The sequence below is a fragment of the Dipodomys spectabilis genome, unplaced genomic scaffold (genome assembly GCF_019054845.1).
Source record: "Dipodomys spectabilis isolate Male_0828 unplaced genomic scaffold, ASM1905484v1 ptg000253l, whole genome shotgun sequence".
Classification (NCBI taxonomy): Eukaryota; Metazoa; Chordata; class Mammalia; order Rodentia; family Heteromyidae; genus Dipodomys; species Dipodomys spectabilis.
Window position 1 is genome coordinate 515,906 of NW_024870930.1, and position 26,539 is coordinate 542,444.

Sequence of the window (26,539 nt, forward strand, 5' to 3'; positions counted from 1 at the left end):
TTCGAAAAAAAATGTCTCCAAATACAACCACTGGGCTAAAGAGTAGCTGCACTTATAGGCTATTTTTTTCTAGAGTGGCTGTACCATTTGCACTCTGCTGCCATTGAAAGAACTGTCTGAATCTCTCTCATCCTTACTAATATCACTATAATATACATTCTTAGTGCAAATTATTGTTAGGTCTGAGGTTACACCTCCAGTGCACTTCAAATAGATAATGGCATCCAAAAACCCTGCCATGTGCTTGTCATCTATATTTGGTGGTGGTCAAAGCTGACCATACAAATCTTTTGCTCACATTGCAGTTAGGTTGTTTTCCTGTGTTCTTATCATGGAGTGGTGAGCCATGTTCTTAGATTTTACCAGACTGCTCCAGGTGACAAAATCAGGAAAAGCTGAAGGTTGCTCAGAGTCTAAATTGAAGCTGAGCTTCAAACATGGGCAGTGTGTGCTTAGACACCACAGAGAACAGTTGCTCATCACCATCATCACCATGGGCACAGATTGACAGCCATTCAGAGGCACAGGTACCTCTTAGCATTATTAATCATGCATATCTGTGACTGGCCTAGCTGATCTCAGGACAGCTAAGAAATGCTTTAACTCCACATTAATGGGCTACTAACAGTGACAAAGTTTCATTATATTACAAAATATTTTATGCGCTGGATTCAATATTTTGGACAAGGAGCAATATATGGTGTCTACTTCTCACTTTTGCGAGGCAGCAGGGGAAGCAAATGAACAATCTCCAAAATATGGAAAGGTCATGAGCTACCACCTCCTATCCACTTCCTTAGGCCTCTATGCTAAACAAGAATGCATCTCCTCCCAAAAAGCATCCCCAGAAGAATGACCCAGTATGGACCTAAGCAGGTTCTGTAAGCATCCAGAGAAAGCTAGGTTTCAAGTGACTCAGTGGCAACAATGGACTTTCCCGACCAACTGCCACCATTAGGAGGTCAGAGTGAGTTCAGTTCTTTGCTTGGGTAGTAGCAATTGGAGGCTGACTTGATGGGTCTTCTGAAGAACCCATCAGGTTTAAATAAAGTGGCCAAGCAGACTCACACTTCAGAGAACCTGTGCCCACATCACTCAATACCTTATCACTAGTTGGTACTAGAGACTACCTGACAGTGCACATAGGACGAATGCTCAGGCTACACTGCCCAAAGGTCATTGCTAAGGATAAGAAATTAGCAACACAGGCTCAGCTCCCAGGTGCCTGGGCTCTCCCATTGGGTGAAGCACAAAAACTCTGAAGAAATAGAGGCCTGTGGTCATGCTCTATTTCTAACACTTTGTAACAGATCAAGCCAGAGCTCATATTCTTCTGGTACAAAGCTGTGATAATATCCACGTCTATTTGGGAGAAGTCATATGATTCTTGGTACACACTAAGCCCAGTGCTAAGGGAAACACATGTCCACTGACCCAGATAGCTCTCATTTGGTCATTGCCAATCTGAACAAAGGTGACAATGTTGAACCCCAGAACCCAGACCTGTCATAAGAGGCCCTAATCCCTTCACCATCTTGGCAAAGTAAGACCTCTATTTCCAGAAAAGGGGAGGAACCACAAATTGCAGAGTCTCTGGAATTCTAGCACAACCTTTTTAATCCTGGTTCTTCACAATCCCTATAAGCTCAGTGCCCATCCCTCATGGTCAGTATGATGACTGACTGTGACTGAAGGCTCAGCCAATGGCAGAGGTAAAGGCAGAAGTCAGCATATGCACAGTGCCTACTGTCTGTGCCTCCCAAAATTAGTGAGAACTGAGAGCAGAAAGGCTGTCGGCAGGCTCTCTGAGCCCCATGCAGGACAGCAGCCAGGGATGCCTACAGATTTCCACCACCAAAAAACTGCCTTTTCTTCAGCCACAGAACCAGGGGTAATGTTATCAGACTCAAATAGCCAAAACACAGGCTCAGAGTTGCAAAAGAACAAAGTTTCTGAACACTATAATCAAATTCTACTTAGAACTGAACAGGATGGGGAGACATTTATCTACAAATACTGATAGATGGTAACCGGCCTCTATAAAACCTTAAAAGAATTAAAAGATAGAGAAGAATGGGAGTAACAGCCTTCCCTGATGACCCTATAAGGGAAATGCATGCAAATGCATGCTCCTCCTGAATAACTTCCTGCTGACACTCTGCAAGCTCTTTGACTATCATGGAAAAAGTCTACCCTGCTGCCCCACCAGCTAAAAGCCCTTCTTATCCATCCACCAAGGCTCAACAGTAGAGTGCTTAGATAGAATGCAGAAGGCACTGGGTTTAACCCCCAGCCTTTTTAACACACACAAACACCATCACTATATTGTGACACATGATCATGATCAAGGGCTATCAAATTCCAGGTCCACAATCCTCCAAACAGCCTGAAAGGAAACATTCTGTTCATTCTGAGATAAGGAGATTTAGTTGAATATTAATATGGCCCATCCCCTCTCCTGCCATTGAGAAGAATTCAGCAAGTTTGCTGTCTCTAGGACACCAGCCCAAGCAGAAGCAGCACAAGCTTCATCAGCAGGTCCAGCCTCCAGCTCCACAGAACCAAAAACCATTATGAAAGACAGTCATCTCAGTCAACACCGACTTCAAGATGTGCTTCATCAGTAACACAGGTCAAGCCTCAGAGATCATGATGACAGAAAACTCAAGAGCAGCCACTTCTGGCTGTTGGTAATGATCTGGTAAAAGAACTGCTCTTCCTAAAGTCTTAATGGCCTTTGGCTGAGGCTCCATCAATTTCTGATACTGGATGCATGGTGTACTTCCCTCTCCCTTGTTCACCCACAGGTTAGTTTGTCTAGGGCTTTGACTGCAGAAAGACAGATGGGAGCCCAGATTACACAGGCACCATAAAAATTCTAGGGAAAAGACCCTTCAGGACCCACACCCACTGCATCTGGGACAGACATCAAGTTACTGAGTTAGCAAGCCCAACCAACAGCAGGGAAACATTTGCCTTACGAACACCAACTTCCAAAAATCTGCAGGATACCTGCATCCCTCCCCTCTCCTGCATCCCTCCCCTCTATGGGGTTCATTCATGTTGAGGAATCAGCATGCTAAGACTGTGCTGCAAATCTACTTGTAGCCCTGATTAAAATAGCAAAATACTGAAGAGGTAAAAGAGGAACAGCCAGAAGGTGCCATGTCAATCCACTACAGGGCAGTCAAGAAGGAGTAGCAGAGGCCTATTTAAAAGCTACTACAATGACATGAACAAATAATGAACAGAGAAGACAAAATCAACAGCTTAACAGGAGCAGCAGAAAATGACACCTGAGTGGCAGGAGTCAGGCCGCTGACCTACATAGCCATAGTACCATAATCTGCTCTTCAGTGGCCCCAGTCCCTACCTTTATGAAATGAGGCCCACGGGAAAACCCTTTGCAGCTGCCAGCACTCCCTGCCAGCCAGCCTGACACCATTCTCTGCATTCTATCATTCGGCCTCTAATCCATTTTACCCAAATTTCTGCTGATATCTTTATAAGATTCTAAGGTCTGGGTGCTGGTGGCTCATGCCTGTAATCCTAGCTACTCAAGAGACTAAGATCTGAGGATTATGGCTCAAAGCCAACCCAGGCAAGAAAGTCCATGAGACCCTTATCTCCAATTATTCACCAGAAAACTGGAAGTGGCACAGTGGCTCAAATGATGGAGCACTTGCCTTGAGCTGAAGAGTATAGGGACAGCCCCCAGGCCCAGAGTTCAAGCCCCATGACCAACAAAAAAAAAGATCCCTAGGAACATAGTTCTTTGGCCTGACCAGGTTTCATAGCCCCATGAATGTGATACTGACCTGCCACCCAAGACCAGCACAGCCAACCCAAGACACTAGGGCCAAGACCAAAGTAATGCATCCCACTACCAAGACCAAGGCTTCTCAGCCTGGATGCCTGGCTAGTTCTGCTTCAGTGTATGACAGCTGCTGGGTACCTCATACTCATTGGTCACCTCATCTGTCACATAGCCCATGTGCACCAGGAGCTACACAGAGCAAAGAGCCACAGCCACATGAAGCCAGAACATAAATGTCCATCACACAGACTACAAAATAAAACCCACCTTGGAAAAACACACCAAGTCAGGGTGGGGAGGTACTGCGGACCTCACTTCAGCCACCTGAGATGCCAGGGAGTAGAGTCCATGGTGACCACTCGGCCACAGAGAGTAAAGCACTGGGCATGTCCACAGGACAATCTGAGCTCACCCTTCCTCTCAGGGTGGCTGCATCGACTCTGGGAGCTCAGGAGTCCTGAGAGTGGGACAGAGAAAAGGAGTGACAGAGATGGTCCTCTTCCCGAAGCCTTCACTCCCCAATTTCTCCCCAAAGGAAAAGCATGAGCTATAGAATCCACACTTGTGACACAGCAGAGTCTGTAAGACCATGCATCCCATGCAGAGCTCCAGTCCAAAGGGCTCTCTGAGCTGTTACTTGTCACAGCAGATTAGTACAGAAAGTATCTCACTTTAAGCACACATTTTCCCTTTCCCTTGATAGTGCACTCTGTTCCATACAGTAAAATGAAGGGCAAAGCCATGTTCTACTACCAAATTACTTCTCATGCCATTCTACCTGACAGTTACTTTGAAAGCAAAAAAAGCAATCTTTATCATTTTTCTAAGTGAACTGATGTAATTATGTCCAACATAACCAGCTAATTCTTTATTTTGTTTTATTTATTTTATTTTAAGTATATTTATGTAGTTGTACAAAGAAGTTCCCATTTTACAAAACAGTATATGAATACAAAGTGTCTGACAACATTCTCAACCATCCTATGCATCAAACCTCCAAACACCAGGTTCAACTTTCCAGACTCCATCCCACCACCTGGCCACCCCATGGCATGTGTGATTGTCTGCTTAGTGTCAACAATGACTAAGTCATTTTTTTCAAAATTCTTGTCTCCAGATATGGGAAAGCTGTCATCCCATGTGAAGAAGAAAGTTAGCTGCCATCCAGTATCATTCAGGCTAACCTAAGGGATCAGAACATCGTAGGCTGTGAAGCATTTTGAGGGCGTTGTGAAATCTGTGCTTCAGGGAACCAGTCGCCCTTTAGAAGTACAAAGTGGCAATCAGAACTGAACCCACTTCTCTCCCTAAACTACAAGCCCTGTGCTACCCCCAAAGCCACATGCCCAACATAGTACACATAAAAGCACTTTATCAGAACAACATTTATTGAGGGAAATTGATATTCCCAACAAGGAGACAGTTATTTAGGAGGAAGGAAGCGTCCTCTCTGAAAATTCTGGAAAAGCTTTTCGTGTTTGAATAAGAGGGACAAATCTCCCAACATGATACCTTCCACAAAGACAGGAGCATCTGGAGGTACTTGACCAAGTTCACTTTTATAGGTAGTCGGTATTGGTTTGGGTCCTGGCTCCATTTAGGGCATGGGTTCTGGATACCTTTGATGGAAGTCCTTGTCTTGCAATGCCACATTTTTCTGGGGTTGTCTGCCCCTGTCTTTGATGCATCTGTTTCTTGTAAAATTACTCTGAGCCGCAGTGACAGCTTCTTGACTGGAAGGGTTTTGGTTACTGTAGAGTAGGTAGCCTTGTAATTTGAGGAGTGTCTCTGGAGCCTCTCTGTTGGGATCTTTAGTTCTACCTTTTGTTGGGTCTTTCCAGCCTTCACAGAGGAAGAAGGGGGCCCTCTGGCGCAGATGACATCCACTGCATGCCTACTGCATCCGTTTCTCCAACAGGACTTGGTCAACATCTTCTGTGACTTCCTGGGATTTTGTGTTTCTAGAAAAGACAGCTTTATCTAGACCTCTCACCTGCAGACACGATGAGGAACTACCCTTCCCTAGCGAACCTTCTTGCCCTTTGAGTTTTGTATTAGGGCTAAGCCATTGGAAAAATAGTTTAATCTGGTTTCTGAAACTATTTTCAGGAGGAGGTTGTCTCTTCTGTGACAGGGCTTGGAAAGGCTTGCTACCAAGTATCTTTTCTGCCTTGTTTGGAGGGGTGTGGCTCTTCTCAGTTAGGATTACTTCAGCCTGGCATCACTTCTGCCAGGTTCATCCAGTTTGGATACCTTAAGGTTCTTTTTGTAGTTTTGTGGGGTTTCTTGGCCTGGCATTTGGGAACAATGTGACTAGAGACCCATGGCTCCTCCTGCTGCTGCTCTATACTGTTCCCTTTGTTGTACAATTGAACATGAAATACCTGGGAGGCTGCTATAGGGCACCTTGGTCACAAGCAAGCAAGGTCTGCATTGTTGAAGAATACTTGTCCTTGCATTTGGATATAATCTGAGTAGGTTCCTGTTGCTCTTCCATGCTGGTCCATCTGTTGTGCAACTGAACATGAAGTACCTGGGAGGCTGCTGTGTCCCTAGTGGAGATAACCTAGAGACTAGTCTGCATTGTTGGAGGGGAATCCTTGGCCTGGCACTTGGGTGTAATGTGGCTAGGGGCCCGTGGCTCTGGCTGCTGCTGCTGCATGCTGCTCCCTCTGCTGCATGAATTAACACGAAATACCTGAATGGCTACTGTGTACTGGGAACACCCTGGTAATGAGTCAGCAAGATCTGGACTGTCCCCTTGATTGTTCCCTTATTTGAAGTTGGGGCTGGGTCAACGGGAGCTTCCTGAACCTGCCTCTGCTTCCTGTTCTCCAATTTTAACTTCAACTCATTAATCATTTTGCTTTTAAGTTCTTCTATTGATATAGAATCAGGAACTGAGATTCTTGTTGGGGACTTTTTAGTAGTCAGGGTAGTTTCTACTTTATAAGAATTCACTTTTGTCACTGGGGAACACCCTGATTCCTTGGTCATCAGGTTATTAGTTTGTGATTGAAAATCATGATGTTTTTCTCCTTTGAGAAGCTCCTTTGACTTGTAGGTCATAGAAAAATGAGCTAAATTCTTCATTTTTCTCTTAAACTTTTTGGTATTATTGATGGAATCCTCACTCTTATCTAGTATCTCAGGTTCAGTCCCAACTTGTCTTGTGGACAGCATTGAACTGTGCACAGGTTTATCGCTGCTGTCATTTTTGTGGGACAAAGCTGTGGGTTTGCCATCTTCAACTGCAAACTGAAGACTGTTATATAAGGGTGATTTCTTTACAATCTCCTGTCCTCTTTTGCCCACAGGTACAGAGGCAGAGAGGCAATTATCCACAACAGGGACATTTGCTGTTCTCATTATGTCCTCGTGAAAAGTGTTAGAGTGTTCTACTAGAGGCCTGGGAACCTCAATTTTAGAATCCGGCTCAGAATTAAGAATGTCTGAGGATGGAATTTGTAAGAATTTGTTTGGAGCTCTTTTACACTGAAGATTTCTATGGATTCTTGACTCTTCTGTGGAAGGCCATTCACCATTCTTCAGTGACAAAAATCTCAGTACGATCCTGGAATATCTTTTGACTTTTGCCATAAGGGAAAGAACTAAAGATGCTGTCCTTTCTCTCCAATGGCACCAAATCTTTCACTTGGCTGAGGAAATTCTCAGAAAAAATTCATTTTGACAGAATAACTTGAACTCTGCACAATTTCTGGGATCTGATCCTTATTGATTTCATCAAATTTCTTGCTCACATGTGCCTCCAGGCCCGCCTTGTGGTATTGACTTGCCTGTAAGGTGCTTGAGTGATATACCCTGAATGAATATCTACAGGTCTTTCTTGGTCTGTGTGAGTGTCAGGTGCTGGAAGATCATCTGGAGCCACCTTGGCATGGCTCAGTCGTTGATAATATTTTTTTATTTATTTTATTTTATTTGTGAACATACTGTACAGAGGGGTTACAATTACATGGGCAGGATAATGCATACATTTCTTACCAAGCATTGCAGCCTCCTCCTTTGTTTACCCTTCACCTCCCTTCCCAGGCTCCCCCCCACACCCAATCATTCCCCCCCTCCTCCCTACCACCGACATTGTAAAGCTCGTTTTTGACATGACAATTTGTACTTCTCATTGTTGCAACAGGTCCACCTGAATCCTTAAATGACTTGTTTTTCCCCATGTCCTCCACAAGTTATACTGACATCAAATATAGTGAAAGCAGGGGTTATACTGTGGGGAGGGACATACAAAGCAACAAAGAAATAATCTTATAACTGCGTTAGAAACACATGCATGAAAGAAAAAAAAAACATTAAAATACATATCTAAGGGTTCATTTTCCTAACATCACATTATCTGACCTTTTCCGCTTGACTCATATATATATTAGATATTGCAAATAAGGGAAACCATGGGACCTGTGTTTCTTTGGGCCTGGCTTACTTCACTTAATATAATTTTTTCCAAGTTTTTCCATTTCCTAACAACTGGGGCAATGTCATTCTTTCTGATGGAGGCATAGAATTCCATTGTGTATGTATACTACATTTTCTTGATCCATTCATCGACTGAAGGCACCTGGGTTGGTTCCATATCTTAGCTATGGTAAATAATGCTGCAAAAAACATAGTTGTGCTGGTAGCTTTAGTGTGGTATTTTTTGGTCTGTAAACTGTGTCCCTTTTTCTTTATATCCTGCTCTAGAGGAGGTATCTCCGAACTCCTCTCATGGAGCTGCCTTTCTAACTGTTGCAGTTCAACCTTGCTTATATTTTTGCTGCTGGGACTAGTGAAAATAGAAATGCCTTCAAGTCCATGGCTGCTCTTTTTCTCAGTGTAGTGGGAAATCTGTGTCTGAAGATTCATTGATGATGATCAAATGATCCCGTCGGGCAGGTCCCAGCAGTGCTGGATGAGCCACTTTCGAAGGTGATGCTCTATTATTTTCCAGAGCTCATCTTCGAGAGGAAAGTCTCCAGGAAGTATAGAGACCGAAGAATCATGGGCCTTGCAGGTCTATTTAACAAATGAAAAATGGGGAGCTGGAGGACAAAAGTCTTCTTGGGATTTTTGGAGGACAGGGGGTTAACCTCATATGCTTTTATGAACTTTCTGTAGTACCTTATATTCTAGACCATCAATTTGAGACAGTTTAAGAAGCTGTGTCTTGCTCTGAGGCTGAGGCATATGAAAACATACTCCGCAGTTGCAGAGCTGAGATCCAGAAGGTGGCAGGACTGGAAGTGGGGATTCGAGCTGGGCCTGGAATTGGTCAGAGGGGAGATGCTGGGATGGAGATTGGAGAACGGATTCAGACAATGCTTGATGTTGAATCTGGGGCAAGGACAGTGTTGTTTGACCAGAAATGACAGTGGGCTTATGGGCACTGTAGGCATGAATAATTTGCTTGAAGCAGATTGAGGGACAGTCACCTGAGGCAGGGACATAGAGCTCAGGGACTCACAGTGTAGGGATGTGAGACCCCAGAAAAGCTGGGATGAACGGTCCACAAAGACCTTCGGATGTGGGGGCTGCTGTTGGTGCATGTGAAAATTCTCCAATTTGCCTGTGGTGCTTGCAAATGGAGGAGAGACTGCTGAGTCTTGCTGATCAGTAATAGACTGCAACAATTCTTCTGAAAGATTCAACTGGCACTCTGGCTTTGACTGATTGGGGAAATATTGTGTTTTATCTTCCTTATCCTCTGACATCAAGAAATCGCCTCTCTTTTGGATTTGTCTCTCCAGCAGTGTCAGGACATCAGAGCAGATAAATGAGTGAGTTTTAGAAGTTGTAATGTAGGTTGTAGTGTCTCCCTCAAAAAATCTTGCAAGACTATCAAGGTCAGTAAGCTCTTGGTCCTTATAATACTGTGCCAAGCTGGGCAGAGGCAGGTTTGCAGCATGGAGCTGCAGCATGGGGAGTTTGGACATAGAGGGGCTTGTACTGTCAATGGCTCTCTTGTTTCAGTCATACGTGATTGCTGGGTAATAAGTGGGCAATCCATCAAGACTGTCCACCATATACAAGGACCTATCTTGTCCTGTTTCCTGTTTCCTGAGTATTACATGGGCAAGGGGAAATCCCAAGTAGGAATAGGTCCTCCCAGAATTGGGAATCCATGGGAGAAATAGATGATGATGACAGTCTCCGGGTGGTGGTGGTGAAGATAAGTTCTTTAAGGAGATGACTTTGTTAAGAGAGACATTGGAGGAAGATGAGAGGCAAGGTTCGGGTGAAGTGGCTGGAGTTGAATGGCCAGGAGGGTTTGTCAAACAAGTGAATGATAACTTTTTCATCGAAGCTGTGGAAACCAAATGGGACAAGGTGAAAGCATCATTTTCCAGGGATGCCCTAGAGAGTAGCTGACTGACCTTAGCCGTGGTTCTGTTACATATGTGACAGAGGGGCTCTGGTCACAGCAATTTCTTCAAGGGGTGGATATCATCAGATTGGTTCAGTGAGCTGCAGGAGACAAAAAGTGCAAGGTTATTGCCAGGACTAACATGGGAAATGGAGGGCCTGCAAGTGAGAGGGGGAAAGGGGGACACCTGCAGCCATATACCCTTTGTGTTCTCACACATCTGTGATCTGATAATACCGTCTCCTTTCACACAACCTTTGCTCTGGCTACTCCTCTGAAAACTAGCCACCTGTACTCTCCATGGGTGCTTATAATATAATATTGTGACCAGGAAAGAAGAATGGCTAATTACCTTTTAAAAATAGAAAGCAGTTTCCTCTCCTCTTCAATGTCTTTCTGGCAAGTTCTCTGACCTGGAAAACGAGAACAGTGTAATGAAAGTGGAAACATAAGGATTGTGTAGGAGTCTCTTTATAGGAAACACTTAGGGAGGTTACCTTGTACATGGGTCTGAGCTTCTGGGAGTACAGCTCTTCCTTACACAACTGAAGTTGTGGCTTGACATCTCAACTGCCCCCCTAGTGAGCAGAAACCCATGTCCAGGTCTATCACTGCCTCATGCCCAGAGCTGGCACAGCACAGACTCTGAGAAACATCTTGGGCCTGACTGTCTACCTGTGAGGGCTCATTTTCTCAGAGAGACAATGTATAGCAACTGATTTCCTCAGAGACCATGGGCTTTGACACCTCATGAAAGAAAAAGGATCACCATGGATGAATTCCTATCACCCACGATAAAACATACTTCTAAATGCTCCTCTCCTTTTTCCTTATATGTCTGCCTTGATTCTGAGAAAAGATGAGAGACTAGGTTTCAATCATATCTATTTCTCTTTTCTCTAGCAAGTTCAGACATGATATGGAAATGAAATGATTCATTTTAATTAACAGGGATTTTTCCTTATATTAATGGTCAAATATTTTCAATTTTCCTTTGAAAAACTCACAGAGGGGTTTTGACAATGCATATAGATTTTTAATCAGAGGGACTCTGCTAGAGAAGAGCATCAAACATGCAGCCACCAGCCCACATATGTGCTCCCTCTGAGGAAGACAGAGCTTACACTTGAGGCTCTGCTCAGATTACCTCATAGGTCAGTACTGCTTTCGTGTGCATCTCAGCAGGGAGGAAATCCTATGACAGGACACCTGACTTGGGGACAGGACTCAAGATCACATGTCAGAAACCACGAGTTCTTATAGTGTTCACACCATGTAGCTTAAGCCACAGTTAGGAAAAAAGTCACTATTCATTTCTCATTCAGATGGGAGCCTGAGCCCACCCAGGCTGGGCCTCATGCCCTACAACAGCAATACTTCATGTCCTCAAACTTCCCATGTTAACCATAACAAAATCTCTCTTGAGGGTTCACACAACACTTCCTTACCTTTTGAATGAATGCATTGATCCAAAGAGTTGAATAAACTTGTAGGAACAGCCAGTAACAAATACAAAATCAGGACCCTCATGGCACCCAAAAAGGTATATGAGGTGTCAAAATCCAAAAAAGCTAAGAAAAATTCATCCATGGTTCAGTTCTGTTATTCAGAATAGAGAGAACTTTCTCCATAGTCTGAATCTCAAGGCTGCCTTAAGCAATTGAGTTCTGAGGGGGACAAGGGCTTGGCTTTATACCCCAGGTCTGCATCACAGAGCTTGGGAATCATAGAGGGGTTCTGGGGTCAGGGAGGGGTGGTCTGGAGAGGGCATGACACAGCCTTGCCCAATCTGCCAATCCAGCACTGATCTCTGCCCAACGGCTGTCCATGTCCCATTCTTCCCTTTCTTCGTGTTGTGTATTTACCACAGAGAAATTTGTGAACAAGCTATTACCTTAGATCTTTTTAATTTTGTGGGTCCAGGTACTCTACTGTCTTAGGAGTCTAACCTATATTACCTGGAATTTGATATTTCCACTCAGGCTCATGTGCTCAAACAAACTATCTACAGAATGTTTTTCATTACTTGAACTCAGATATGAAACAAAATTCTTATTCCCTTATTTACTTTTGTGACTGTTAGATTATACCCAATTTCCCTTTTCAACCTGTACTATCTTCAATCTGCACAACTGCCTCAAATTAAAAAATATCATGGTTCAATAAATGAATTCAAAACTTTAAAATAAATGAACGTGAAATTAAAATTTCACTTGATTCAGGGGATGCTCACAGCACATATCTTTTATGGAGTTAATGAACCTGAAGCATGCTTTGTTCAAATATACATACACACACATTCTGATAAATCACCCCAGCATTTCCAACCTCAAGAACCAATTATTGCCCCCTTTGAATTCAACCTCCCCTGCCAGCTTTCAGGCCTACCACAATGATGCCTTATCTCATCCTCAGACTGCCCACGTGTGATGTCCATGTCATTAATAACATGAGGACAGAAATAACAAAATTTCTTGGTGTTCACCCACACTTCCTTATCCTTTGAATGCAGGCATTTTCCCAAAGAGTTGAATAAACTTGTGGGAACAGCCAGTAACAAAAATACAAAATCAGGACCCCCACAGCACCCAGAATGGTGTCGGAGGAGTCAAAATCCAATAAAGCTAAGTTAATTCATCCATGGTTCAGTACTGTTATTCAGAAAAGAGAGAATCTTCTCCATACTCTGAATCACAAGGCTGCCTGAGGCAACTGAGTTCTGAGGGGGGTAAGTGCTTGGCTTAATACCCCAGGCCTGCATCACAGAGTCTGGGAATCGTAGAGGAGTTCTGGGGTCCGGGAGGGGTGATCTGGCACAGCCCTGCCCCACCGTCCAACCTAGCAATGAGCTCTGCCCAATTGCTGTACATGTCCCACTCTTCCCTTCCCTCATGTTGGGTATTTGCACCAGAGAACTTTCCTTTTCATTCATCTGTGACTGTTTTAAGGTGAATTATCTAAACAGCAACATTTTAGTAGATGGAATTTTGGATTCTATATTATAGTTAGCAGGCTGCATGCAGCCAGTTGTTACAAAGGACTGCAGATCCCAAATACACATAATATGGTTAGGAAACAGGCCACAGAGGAAAGAAAGAACAAAAAAATACCAAGACACCAATTCAGCTCTGATGGAGAGCTGAATAGGGATGCATGGTGAACAGCCAAGACACAGGAGACAGGACACAAACACGGAGACACATGGCATGACATAATGGTGTCTATGCTGTTCAATGCCTTTCAGCATGTACCTTTTGGAGTAGGGTTACAGGACACTCCCAGTCCCAGGAATTGGACTGACAGATTCAGTACCCTATCAGCCAAGGGCTCGCCCCTGTCTCCAGAGATCCAGGTGTTGTTTTTTTTTTTTGTTTAGTTTTGTTTTTTTATGTCCAGTCGTGTGGCCTGAACTCTGGGCCTGGGTGCTGTCCCTCACCTCTTCAGCTCAAGGCTAGCGCTCTACCACTTGAGCCACAGCGCCAATTCTGGCTTTTTTCTTTTTGCTTATGTGGTGCTGAGGAATGGAACCCAGGGCCTCATGCATGCAAGGTAAGCGCTCTACGACTGAGCCACCTTCCCAGGCCCCAAAGGGTGTTTTAACCTTATTAATTAAGCAACCTCTACTGCTGTTCAGTAAAGGTCTCTTGAGAGTGAAGAGTCTATGATTAGTGAAATTCCCTAATTGGATCAGACTCTCATCAGAAAGCATAACAACATCCATTGCCTCACCCTCAGGATCCCATTGCTTAGCATAAAGCTACTTCAACAAGAATTGGATCAACCTGTGTCAATATTAGCCTGCAGATATTTGAAACTAGAGAAAAGATGAAGTCACTTTAGCAATCCTGGAATTTAAGGAAAAGGGATGGAGTTTTGATTCATAATGGTATAAATACATATTGTATATGAATTTAGGTTTCTATGTAATTACTCTCCCAAACTAATTGCAAATTTTAGTACTTCTTTTTCCTGTGCATTTCACCTTAGTTTTAAAGGGTTTCTTATATGAATAATGTATTCATGCACAGACAAAAGTATTGTAAATGGTTTTTTCTTTGTTTGTATGTTTTTGCCGGTCCTGGCCACTGTCCTAAGCTTCTTTTTGCTCAATGCTAATGCTCTACAATTTGAACCATAACAATGCTTCTGGCGGCTTCCTCCTCCTCCTCCCTCTCCTCCTTGTCCTCCTCCTCCTCTCCCTCTTCCTCTTCTTCCTCCTCTGCCTCCTCCTCCTCCACCTCCTCCTCCTCCATCTCCTCCTCCTCCACCTCCTCCTCCTCCATCTCCCCTTCTTCCTCTTCCTCTTCCTCCTCCTTCTTCTTTTTGAGTCATTTATTGGAGATAAGAGTCTTACAGTGTCTCCTGCCCTGGCTGGCTTGGAACTCTGATCCTCAGATCTCAGCCTCCTGGGTAGGGAGGAGTTTTAATGGATTCATCTTCAAGTCTCAATTATTATGAGTATTTCTATCTTATGCCATCAGTGCCTTTAGCTTTTCTGTTTGTTTTTGGGATAATTTAAAGCAAACCTCATTTATATTATTTTACCCATAAACACTTCAGTTAACCTTATGATATGAAAAGAACTAGAGTAAGTACTAACACATTGAAGTACTAAAGTATCATATTTTATTAGGTTATCATAAAGTTTGGTAATTATCTGCTCACGAATGAGCAGATTTTTTAAAAAGAAAAAGTTGTGTTTTCAACGAATACTCCATAGTGGCAAGTGATTTTTACAACTTCATTATGCTATATGTATGACCATATCAAGTGAAAAATTATGTCCTTGGGTACTATACTTTAGTTACTAGAAGAAGCTCTCTTCTTTAGTTTTTGTCCTCTCTGTAAACCAATTAAAAAAAGTTGAAGGTGGCCTGAAGGAAGTGGTCACTATAGATGTATATTAAAGATGACTTTTCATGGGGCTTGAACTCTGGGGCTGGATTCTGTTCCTCAGCTCTTCAGCTCAAGGAGAGCACTCTACCACTTGAGCCAGAGTGCCACTTCTGGTTTTTTGGTGGTTTAAGAGTCTCACAGACATTCCTTCCTGGGCTGGCTTTGAACTGTGATCCTCAGATCTCAGTTTCCTGAGAAGCTAGGATGACAGGCTTGAGCCACTGGTGCCTGGCTCAAAGACGAATTTATTCTGAACTTCTGGTACTTTGGACCTTGTTGATCTGGAGAGAATGTCCTTTCCAGGGATTACCAGACTTTATGCCACTACCCATCTGCTGGGGAATGGTCTGAAATGTGAGGACCAGATAAAATACTTACCACAACTAGTCCGGGGCTATGCTGTAGAGGCTGTTAGAATTACTTAAATTAATCCATTCTAAATCTGCTTTTTTGCCTCAGTAGTTCCTTCCATAAAATTCACTCTGTTGGCTCTTGCCTGTGTTTTCCCTAGTCTCTTACTGCCTCCTGACCAAACTTTGTTCTCCCTGTACATGTTCCCAGTGTGATAAGCATTAGTAACTAGCCCTTCAACTTATGAATAAACAAAATGGAGTATATCCATACAATATTTAACCATAAAAATGAATGAAGTGCAGGTCTATACTACACAATGGATGAATCTTGAAGATAATTATGCTAAATTAAGATTATGCTAAGAAAAGATCACACTATTGTAGGACTCCAGTCATAGGACATGCATAGAAGACAGAGAAACGAAGGAATTCATTTTGTTCAGGAGCTGAGGGAGAAGATGGAATGGAAAGTAATTTGCTATTGTGTGTAGGGCAGGGTTTTCAAAATAATCTGGAATTTGTGGTGATGGTTGCACAACTCTGTGAATATCAATGTATTATATACTTTATTTTTAGCTCTTGATGTTTTATTTTTCTCTTATCAGCATGTATTAATGTACACAATAATGGGTTACATGACATTTCATGCATGTGCATAATGCACTTTGACCGTATTCACCAACATCATCATTTCTTGGCCTTCTCCCACAGATCTTTTCTCTTCGCAAATCATGCCCTTTCTACTTCCAATTTTTCTCTTAAAATCTAGTTTTTTCCTATGAGAGAAAATATGCTTTTTTCCAAGTCCGACTTATTTTTATCATCATAATTATATTCAGGTCCACCTATTTTCCTATAAATAACATTTTTGTTCTTTATTATTGTGAATAATTCTCCTTGTGTTTAACATAAACACACAGAGACATACACACACACATAAACACATACACAGCACATACATACAAACATTTCCTGTACATTCCCCCACGCACATTAAGAGGGTATTTTTTTTTTTTTTTTTGCATCTAGAATCTGCTGGTATTTGTGGATATTTTTCCCTTCTGATAATAGTTGTTTTGACTTAGATGAGAAGGAATCTCAATGTAGATTTGAGGAGTAAAGATGCTGAACTTTAAAATGTATTTGTTGGCTATTTGTACTTTTTTATTTGCCAATCTTAAGATTTGACCTCAGAGCCTGAGGACTGTCCCTGAGCTTCTTTTGCTCATGGCTAGCGCTTTACCACTTGAGCCACAGCACCACTTCCGGCTTTTTCTGTGTCTGTGGTACTAAGGAATCGAACCCAGGACTTCATGCATGGTAGGCAAGCACTCTACCACTGAGCCACATTCCCAGCCCCCCATTGGTACTTTTGAGAACTGTCTCATTCATTTGACCATTTATTGATGGGATTTTTTGATGTTTAATTTTTTATTTTGTTTTATATTATGGATATGAATCCCCTGCAGATCAATTAAACTACCTGAGCCTTTTCACTCATTTACTACAGATATATACCTTGATACTTGTACATCACTGGTCCTGCAAATTTCTATTTAATTTTAAATCAGATATATTTCCATTTCCATTTTCTACACTACAATGTCACCCTTCCTTTTCTTTTATCTTTTTACCAAGTGTTAGGATTTTAAATCAGAGCCTATCACTCAGCTAGCAGTCTACTACTTTTGTCACCCTTCCAGACTGATATTTTGCTAAACATTTTAGGAATCGAATCTCATATACTTTTCTGCTTCGGCTGGCTTCAAAGTAGGATCCCTGAATCTCAGCTTCCTGAATAGCTGGAATTAGAGATGTAAGCCACTGGCTCCCAGCTCAGCCTTCTTTCTAACTATGCTGCTATCCATTATTCCTTTCATGATTTATGCAGCAGTTTATAGCGGGTAAATTTGCAGTTGATAGAAGGTAATTTGTCAGATTCCAATAGATTTTAAAACAACTGTTATGAAGAAAGGGCCTACCACTTCATAAGTTAAGCAATGAGTACATTTTCTCTTTGGGGAATGTCATCCTTCCCTTCCCTTTCCCTCAGTCCAATAGATTTTTATATAAGAAACATAGTCAAAACAAATAGCAAGGAAGATGGAGTAAGTTTACTGCATTGCTACCTGAGTCTAATTTTAATTTGGGTCTAACTTGTGCTAGATCTTATTACAGATGGCAATTGCCTTTCTGTTTTTGTCTGTCTTAGTGATTGCCTGTTTTTCTTGTTGCTAATAGTTTCACTGTTCTCTATTTTTAAATTTTAGACAGGGTTTGAGTGCCAGAGTTGCTGGGGAACATCTGCTGTTCGTCTGTTAATAATCTGTATAAAGATGAATATTACGATCTCTTTGATTTGCTTACTATATGTATTTGAGCTTCCCCTTTAAGCCTAGCTGAACTGTAATGGAGAGTGAATACAGAGTGTGCTGTGGCAGATTATAAGCCACTGTGAGATGCGAACTTTAATTTGTGTCCTTTGAGACAAGAGCAGCTACCTCCCCAGCCTGACATGGAACTACAGCAACGTGTTACTCATTTGGAACAAGAGTTTTCTCTGGGTAGCCATGGCAGGGGGCTTCCGTGAATGATTAAGTTTATTCCATTTTCCAATTAGGAAATTACCTTCATTTTCAAGATGGGCTGTGCCATATAACTGGCAAAGCTTTCTAAGAATTGAACACTGCCAACTGGTAGAAAAAAGACACTTTTCTCCATTCAGGCTTCCTTCCTAAAGCCAAGATGACAATAATTAAGGTACAGAGGACAGAATGCCTCCAGTGTTATGAGTTTATTGGGGCACATTTTCAATATCTTCCTGACAATAAGAGTCCCAGCTCTGTTTCCTGGTTACCATGGCAACATCCCCATTTGATTGGTCCTCCTGGCACTCTCATAGGATTATCTAGTGGATGCCTCCTCAGAGTCTTCCATTTATATTTTCCTTCCTTCCTTGAAAAAACATTCAGTTGACTCAAAGGTAAATTAATTCAGTTACAGTGCAGTTTTTAAGGCACCCAAGCCAGTACTTCAGTAGTTCAATTTATGGAGAGGTGATTTAGTAGGTAAATATTTGATAGGCACTCATGTGTCTCATTGTTTTATGACAACATTTGAAATCAGAAGTACCCCTGAGTAGAGCTGCCTAGTTTTGCAAGACCTGTTCTATTATGAGAGGAAAGGTTTCATTCAAACAGTGATGTGAAGTTCCACTGCTGGCTAACTTATTCTGAGAGAAAAGGCACTAAATAAACATGAAACGTGCCCTCATCTGATTTCCCCACATGAGTGGATTTGTTTGCTTAAAGTAATCCTGGTGCTCCTGAAACCACCCAATAGAAATGAGTGTCTGCATTTTGTGGTGCAACCACAGGTAAGATTTAGAGTGAGCCAGAACTGAATAGATACAGTGAGAAAAAATTGGAGTCCTGTTTACTTATTTGCTAACAGACTGCTACAAATGAGAATCACATGACATTCTCTGTGTGAAGCAATAAGACTTCTAACTAATAAAGCACTCAAGGTGGGGGGAAGATATTTTATGTTTACATGCATACATGGGAATCACTTTCATTTAATTTGAGAGGAAGAATTGATGTGGACTTTGGAGTACAATTCTCAGGTCCAAACTACGGTTCTTTTATTAGCTGAGTGACCTTGGTTAAGTTATCTAAACTCTTCTGTGTCTCTGTTTCCTCATTAATAACAAGAGGAAAATGTCAACACCGGGGCCAAGAAGGGGATAAACTGGGATAATGTAGGAAAGGATTTAGGAGGTGAGCAGATAGAAATACAATGCTCAGGCTTCTTATTTGCTCATATTTCTATTAAATTCTTCTTTAATCCAAGGATTAGTTATTACCAACAAACTCTTGTTATTGATTTAAGAAAAAGTGCTTCTCTGTTCAATAATATTTTGAGAGCAGAAATATCAGGATTTAAATCTAAATATCTGAATTTAAATCTATTTTGAAAATTTCAGAATTTCCATAATTAATAAATTGTTAGGGAAGAAGACATTTTCAAAATTGATTCAGTTGAATAAACACTGCAACCCAATGTTATACCAAGCTGAGTGCCAGTGGCTCATGCCTGTATCCTAGCTACATAGAAGGCTGAGATTTGAGGATCTCAGTTTGAAGTTAACACAATGGCATACCGGATTTCAGTATATATAGAGCCATATGGAGAGTACTGTGAAATGTATAGCTCCTCTATAAATTCCATATTATTAATATATAATTAGAGGGAAACACGCAATAACTTTTATATTTGTACAATATTTCTGGACATTGAGAGGTTAAGCTTCAAGATACCTGTACTCAGTACAGGTATCTTTGATCCCAGTATAAAGTCAGGACAGGCAAACACATTCATGAGACTTTTACCTCCAGCAAACCTGCAAAAGTAGTGGAGCTGCAAACTTAGGTGGTAGGGTGCCAGTTTGAGTGGAAAAGCAAACTAAGAGTACATGGTCCTGAGTTCAAACTGTTGTACTTCATTTCCGTATTTTGCAGAAGTTTTCAATCTTTCTGCTTGAAGATTAATTTTTTTTGAGACTGGGACTTAAACTCAGTACAGGACACTTTCACTCACTGACAATCATTCTACCCACTGACCCATGCCTCCACGTCAACAGGGCTGGTCATTTCTATTACTTTGTGTCCAATGTAGATTAACTTTTAACTATTTTCTGTGTAATCTTTTAAAGATTTTTAAGGTTGTGTGGCATCTTTGAAGATGATCTTCTGCCATCAGGTTTCTCTTCTTTTTCTTTTCTGTACTGATACTAGGGTTTGAACTTAGGGTCTGGGGCTATCCTTCAGCTTTTTCACTGCCATTTGAGCCACAGGTCACTACAGTTATTTGGTGGCTAATTGAAGACAGAAGAGTCTCACAGATTTTCAGACTTAGACTAGCTTTGAACCACAACCCTCTGATCTCAGCCTTCTGAGTAGCTAGGATTACTGGCTTAGCAGTAGATTTTTAAATCATTATGTACCAAGTGAATTTAGTGTGTGACTAAGGTTATGTTCCAATATGCACTGGAGCACAAATTTTCAAGAAATGGTTTGAACAAACAGCAATTTATGACTAAGGCAGATTCAAAGCTGATGTAGTCCAAGGGATCCATGGAGGAAATATAAGGGAAGATATTTTTTTTCTTTTTGGGTCCGGTTGTGGGGCCTGAACTCTGGGCCTGGGTGTTGTCCCTCAGCTCTTCAGCTCAAGACTAGTGCTCTAACACTTGAGCCACAGCGCCACTTCCGGCTTTTTATTTTTTTTTTTGCTTAGGTGGTGCTGACGAATGGAACCCAGGGCCTCATGCATGCAAGGCAAGCGCTCTACCACTGAGCCACCTTTCCAGCCCGGAAGACTTCTTTTAATCAGTTCCCTATGTGCTCTGTAAGACCTTTGTGTCCAGTCTGTGTTTTTTTCTTTAAATTTTAACACTTTCTTGTGTCATAATTGCATGTTAATTGTACAATCTTCTACCTCCTCCTTCTGCTCCTCTTCCTCCTCCTCCTCCTCTTCTTCCTCTCTACCTCCTTCTCCTCCTTTTGTGTTGCTGAGGATTGAACCCAGGGCCTCATACATGCTAAGCATGTGCTCCAGAGGGCATTCCATATATTGAAGGATTTCAGATGAATCTTCATTTGGTAGTCTCACAGTTATAAAAGCTTCCTTATTTTTCTTCTAATATTTGTTTTAAGGTTTATTTTTAATCAGTTTTTGTGCAATATTAATAGGCAGTTGATTATACCTGGGCAATCTGAAATGGCTTATGTTTGCAAGACCTCAAAACCAAAACTCCTTAAAAGCTACTTTAAGATTATATGTTAAATAGTTTTCAGAGGTACTACATGTAATAGTTTGCTATCAGCTTTCGTCTGCATTTTTTAAACTTTATCCTGTCTCCTTTCCTTTTCCTCTTTTTCAAGAAAGCAATTTTCATTTGGATATCAGTATAAAGTCACTGAAAACAGATCACCACAAGATTCACAGCTCCAAATAAGTCACATTTATTGTCTCACAGTCCAATAAGTCAAGGAACAGGACAACTGGGTGCTTGGATCAGGGTCTCAGAATGCTAGAATCAAGGCCTTATTTCTAGCTGGGGCTGTGTTCTAATCTGATACCCAGAGTCCTCTTCCAAGTTCATTCTGGTTGTTGGCCATATTCAATCCTTCTCGGTTGTAGGACAAAGGCATCCTTCCTTGCTGGCTGTGAGTATGGTCATACTCAGCTCCTAGAGGCCTTCCTCAGATCTCTTCTAGGCTTCTTAAACGGTTGCTCAGCACCTAGCTTCCCAGCCTTCTCATGTCATGGTAGCTCCTCTCTTCACAGACAGCAGGGGAAGAGAGTTTTATATCATCTAAAGTTATCACAGCCCTGATTTCTCATCATGTTCTTGGGTCCTTTTCCCTGTAGTGTTCAGAGCTTGAACACTAAAGGGAGGGAATTTGGGAGTTCTTGTTGAATCATACTTTAAGCAGTTTGCTGTTTTGGATAACCAAAATTAAACTGAGACCCATTTGTGTTTTTCCTACACATAATAAATGATAAAGTTTTGTTTCAACTGAGAGGAGCAATATGTGCAAGACCCATATTATGTACATTTGAGAAAATGACACAGGTGCCTTGTTCCATCATCACAGAAGGGATCAGGAGTTTTGAACTTAGCATTCCTCCCTCAGCTCCAGGGACGAATGCCAACAACAGTCTGGTTTGACTTGCAAAATAGTGTTTGTTACACATTGGAGCACAATAAAGATGTCTGGTGTTTTATAATAAAAAGTTCATCCAAGCCTAATATCTGCTAATATATCACATAGATAATGTTGTAGATGAGTTCCAGAAACATACAATGAAGTGAAAAGTTCAACTCAATTTCTAATGCATTGTTTGAAAAAATAAAACAGATCAGAGTTAAATGTGCTATAGTATTCCCATTGGATGCTTCTCCGTAGGAGAATATGAGTATTATTTTATTTTCTTTCTTTTTTATGCAATACATAAAGAGTAAGTAGATCACTATACATATGCAGACTCATCTGTCTAGGAAACTCTTTAATACTTTTCATTTTCTTGCAAATAAATAGTATGCTATGTGTATGTAGTTAGTTGCTTATGAGAAAATACTCCAGCACTCCAACTCTTTCAGTGGTGCATAAGTTTCAGAGAATACTCAAACCTACCCATTGCTCCCTTCAGTGGTCTTCCACTACTTGGCTATCTAGGTCTATCTTAAATGGAATATCAGATCTTTCTAAGGCAGAGTGACTTCAGGGGTAAAACATTTATTGAGGATGCTCTTATTCAATAAGGAAATTATACCTGGTTCATTGCAACAGGCTTTCATTAAAAGCTTACCTCATCAGATGAAAAGCAGGTTGCAGAGCTGATTCTCAATACTGCTTTGGGATGTTGGGTTGATTTATGATGCAAACAAGGAATCATTTCCTACAGTAGCCCACCCTAGTCATTGTCTACCATGAAGTTTTCCAAAGTATGTTCTCAACAGCCGTTACTCTGGAAAATTCATAGGAATTCCAACCAAAACTTTAAACTAAAAGCTTTCATAATAAAATTCAACTAGGAAATACGTATCTTTATTTCATCCCAGAAGGAAATAATACGATTCTTTTTAAATTTTTTTATTTTTCTTTTTTTAAATTTTTTTATTGTGAACATTCTGTACAGAGGGGTTACAATTACATGGGAAAGATAATGAGTACATATCTTATCAAGTATTGCAGCCTCCTCCTTTGTTTACCCTTCACATCCCTTCCCAGCCTCTCCCCGCCCCCCAACCCAACCCTCCCCTCCCCCCACCAAAGTTGTAAAGTTCGTTTTCGACATGACAACTTGTACTTCTCATTGTTGCAACAGGTCCACCTGTATCCTTAAACGACTTGTTTTTCCCGAAAGTATTTGATCACAAACCTTTCTTTGCAAGGAATCTTATCACTATTTTAGAAACATGTTCTAACAAGATTATCTCTAATTTTAATACTTCTTGCGCAGCCAGAGAGCAAGCTGATCTTTCTAAATGTCATGATGGGTCCTTATTACTTCCAATTCACTACCTCTCAAAGACTCCTCTGTTAGCTCCGATTCCTGTCTGGTTGTTCCTGAATGCCAGAATAGAAAAGTAAGGCTTCCTGTTTCATTCTTTCCTCTGTTGCTTGAAAACAACATTATATGACATCATAATACCTTGGCTTTTCCCTAAGAGCACTCTTGGGGATCTTCAAAAATATTCCTGCAGCTATTGCTTGAGCTGACATAAGAACACACTGAATGTCACATTTGTTGTGTCAAATCACAATGAAATTGTGGAACCATAGTCAGAAAAGCATAATCCTACTGAAGCTGAGAAATGGCTTAGATTTAAGAAATAAAAGGCCTTTTTTTTTTTTCTTTTTGGCTTTCTCAGCTTTATCACTACTGGCGTTGTTTATCAGGTAATTTGCTTTAATGGGATAGGGGAATATGGGTGGAATTGGCTTGTACATGATATGAACTATTATTACTAGCATCTATCTAATAAATACCAGTAGGAAACACCTTCTCAAATGAGGAAACCAAAAATGTCTTCAAATATTGTGTGCGTCCTATGGAACAAAACTGTCATCTGACTGGGACTCATTGAACTGATAAATAATGGGATAATTAGTGGTTAAAAGGGACTGTCCAGCAAGTGCTTGTGTCTCATGCTTCTAATCCTAGCTACTTAGGAAGCTGAGATCTGAGGATCATGGTTCGAAGCTAGTTTAGACAGATAAAGCCTCCAGAATTTACCTTAGATTAACCAGCAAAAAAGTTGGAACTGGACTCATAAGAAGGCTTGTGTAGAGAAAGTGGGTGTGGCAGTTGATCTTTTCTATTTACAAATGAGATGAAACCAGTGTTTCCTCCAGGGTGTAAGGAAAATGTAAACATGGCAGGACATTCTGCTCTTTCTTTGAATCATCTTTCAGCGTAACTTTGTCCAGCTAACTAAAAATAATAATAACATAATAATAATACTGTCTTTGAGGATTCATTCCAATAACCCTAGCTACTCAGGAGACTGAAATCTGATAATCATATTTCAAGCTAGACCGGGAATAAAAGACCATGAAATTCTCATCTTTAATTAAATCCACAAAAATCTGAAAGAATTGTGGCTTTGCGCAAAATAAGCAAGGGGACAGTGCTCGCACCCAAAAAACAACAAAAAAATCATAACGTAGTTTTAGGACTGAAGTATTCATACTGTCCATATTTGTGTACATAGCATCTTTTCATAGTTATCCAGTATAGGAACAGATGGTTAACCTTTAAATGATTATTGACCTTTTTTTATTTTTAAAGATCATTCCACCAATCAAGACTTCATATCATTGGTAGAATTATTACTATCACTATGCCTTTCCAAACCTTCATAGGTTATTACATTTAATGAGCACCAGTCTGACCTGGTGGACTTGTCTCCTAAGCCTCACCTTTCAATGTGAGATTAACGAGTACAAAATTTGCTTTCCTGAACTTGTCAAAGTAGAAAAGAACTCCACTTGAGTTGATTTACCTGAATTTACCATGGCAGCCATTGGCTATTTTGGTAAATTGGATTGCTTTCACCCCATTTCCTGTTGTAGCTATTTATCCACCTATCCTTTCAACCAAAAGTGATTTTAACAAGTCTTTTGTTACTGATAATATTGTCATTATGTCATTAGTTCTGCAAACTTTGTTGAGTGACCTATTTATACCAGATGCTATCTTAGCTACTGTTGTATGTTCTTGGGGACAAAAACAAAGATAAGATAAAGTACAGAGTATGGGTGCAACATTTCTCTGAAGTTTCACTAAAGAATATTTAAAGATAATAGGATTATTTGCAGGAAGTTGCGATATTGTGGACCCTCTTAAGTAGAAGTTTTATTTTTTCTGTACACAATACTGCGACTTGATTTTAGAACCCTATGCTAACTAGGCATGTGCTCTAGCATGCCTTCAGCCCCTTCTGCTTCAGTGTTCTTTTTTTCTTTTTTCTTCATTTATTACCTGGTGGTTCTGTACTTTAGCGGGGGAAACAGGCACCTGTCACTAAACCTAGCTTTTTATTAGGAGAAGAAGTCTCAGGATTTTTTTTTTTGTGGTGTTGTTCAGATGGGATCTTGGGAGCTTTTTGATTTGACAGATGGAAATCTTGATTATCCCTATCTCTACCTAAATGTAGCTAGGATTCCAGATGTGACCACTTCACTGGTCCTTAAGTTTTTACCTATAACTACTTGTTCATTTCATTAAAAGTTAGAGAGAGAGAGAGAGAGAGAGAGAGAGAGAGAGAGAGTGTGTGTGTGTGTGTGTGTGTGTGTGTGTGTGTGTGTGTGTGTGCATGCCAAAACTGGGGCTTAAACTCAAGGCCTGGGTGCTGTTCTTTAGCTTTTTCACTCAAGGCTGGCACTCGACCACTTGAGCCTCAGCTCCACTTCTGGCTTATTGCTCTGTAATTGGAAATAAATCTCATGGACTTAATCCTGTCCCAGGTGGCTTCAAATAAAATCCTCCAGAATTCATCCTCCTGAGTGCAAAGGATGATAAGCATAATCTTAAATGACTAGCAGGACTTATTTTAACATAAAACATTGTGTCTTCTTCTGAGGCAAAAAGAATCTGTCTAGGAGATTGTATTTTGTGGCTTTGTTCCCCACCTCTTATCAGATAGCTCTCTGTCCCATGCCTGTCCAGTTTGAGAAGAATGGTTGGTAGATTTGATTGTTTCCTTCTTGTAAGAGGTAAAAAATGGTCATTTTGACAAGATTTCCACTTCAAAGATCATTAAATATGATTCAATATTGAATCATATTATTGAATGACTTTGGATTAAATTCTCTAATCTCCAATAACTGTGAGATTATCAAAGAAATACAATCATGTAGTAAGAGGTTGAAAATGGCATTTGTGATGTGTGTCAATACATTTTTCAGTTTGGATTTCTTAGGAAGTCAGGGACTGCTTTCTTCAGGCAGGTGAGAGAAGTGGCCTAGAAGGCATGGGACCTGTCGCCTTATGTTTTGCAGGTGTAGATGGTCTACATGTTCAGTT